Source organism: Pelodiscus sinensis, chromosome 9 (genome assembly GCF_052426305.1).
Source record: "Pelodiscus sinensis isolate ZL-2025 chromosome 9, ASM5242630v1, whole genome shotgun sequence".
Taxonomy (NCBI): domain Eukaryota; kingdom Metazoa; phylum Chordata; order Testudines; family Trionychidae; genus Pelodiscus; species Pelodiscus sinensis.
The window spans coordinates 2,963,787-2,964,896 of NC_143060.1; the positions used below are offsets into that span (position 1 = coordinate 2,963,787).

A 1,110-nucleotide genomic window follows, 5' to 3' on the forward strand; every position below is an offset into this window, starting at 1 on the left:
CTCCTATACTCCCCCGTCCTCAGCCCCCTGCCCTGCCTCCTGCCCCCCTCCCACCCAAGCCCCTCATACACCTGAACGCTGACTCCTGCACCCCCGCATCGCCTGAACCGCAGTTTAGGGGCTGCAGCCGCAGCTCGGGCACCCTAGCTCCTCCGCGCTCTCGGGCGAGCCCAGGGAGGCTAATTTGCATACCCAGGATGCATTGCGCACCGTGAGCCACGACACTGGTCCAGGGGCTGAGTTTGCTCCTGTAGCCCCAGGTTTCCACGTAAAATTCGGGCTCTTAATGCGACAATGTAACAAGCTACAGAAGAGGGAGGATTTGCGGTCGGTCCGGTATAGCCACCGTGATGTAAAAATAACACGCTCTTTGCCTGCCATCGCCTTCGCAGACTTTCATGTATACTCTGGTTTCTCTTCATGTCGTATAAATCTTTCGCCTTTTACTAAAGATTTCCGTGGAGAGGAACATTTACGAGTTTGTACCCAATTTTTTGAGGCTTCGCTTCGGTGAAGCTCCATATTACTGTTAAAATACAGAATAATAAAAAGCAGGATAATGTGGCACTTTTAAAACTAGTGTTTTCATCATGTGTATCAAAGCAGTAACCCGTGTTAGTTTAAAATTTGCATGTGTGGGGAAAAGTTTTGTGGGATCTTATAGGTTAGCTGAAGTGTGGGACTATAAGCTTTCCTGGGCATGCCTACTTAGTCAGATGCATGTAGATGTATCTGAGAAGTGGGTCTTTACCCATAAAAGCTTATGCTCCAATGCTTCAGTTTAGTCTATAGGGTGCCACAGGACTCCTCGCTGCTTTTGTTATTTGTGTTAATATAGAGCTGTGATTTCTTGCAACTTGTTAAGAGAGAGTTTAATTTTTTTCGCTAAGGGGCTGTGTCTAGACTGCATCCCTTTTCTGTAAAAGGAATGCAAATTAGACACATTGCAATTGCAAATGAAGGGGGAGTATTTAAATCCCCCCCTCCATTTGCATAAAAATGGCTGCCACTTTTTTCTGGCTGGGAGCTGTGCTGGAAAAAAGCACCAGTCTAGACAGGGATCTGTTTGTATGGAAATAGGTGGCAGGAGAGGGATCACACAAGGATTCC

The 1,110-nt window shown here is 47.2% G+C and overlaps 1 non-coding gene across 1 annotated transcript; it reads left to right on the forward strand.

The window, feature by feature from the left end:
• The first annotated feature begins 402 nt into the window (after positions 1 to 402).
• Positions 403 to 518, forward strand: LOC112544389 (U5 spliceosomal RNA). Its single transcript, XR_003087732.2, has one exon. It is a non-coding gene; the product is annotated as a U5 spliceosomal RNA (small nuclear RNA).
• The last annotated feature ends 592 nt before the right edge of the window (positions 519 to 1,110 follow it).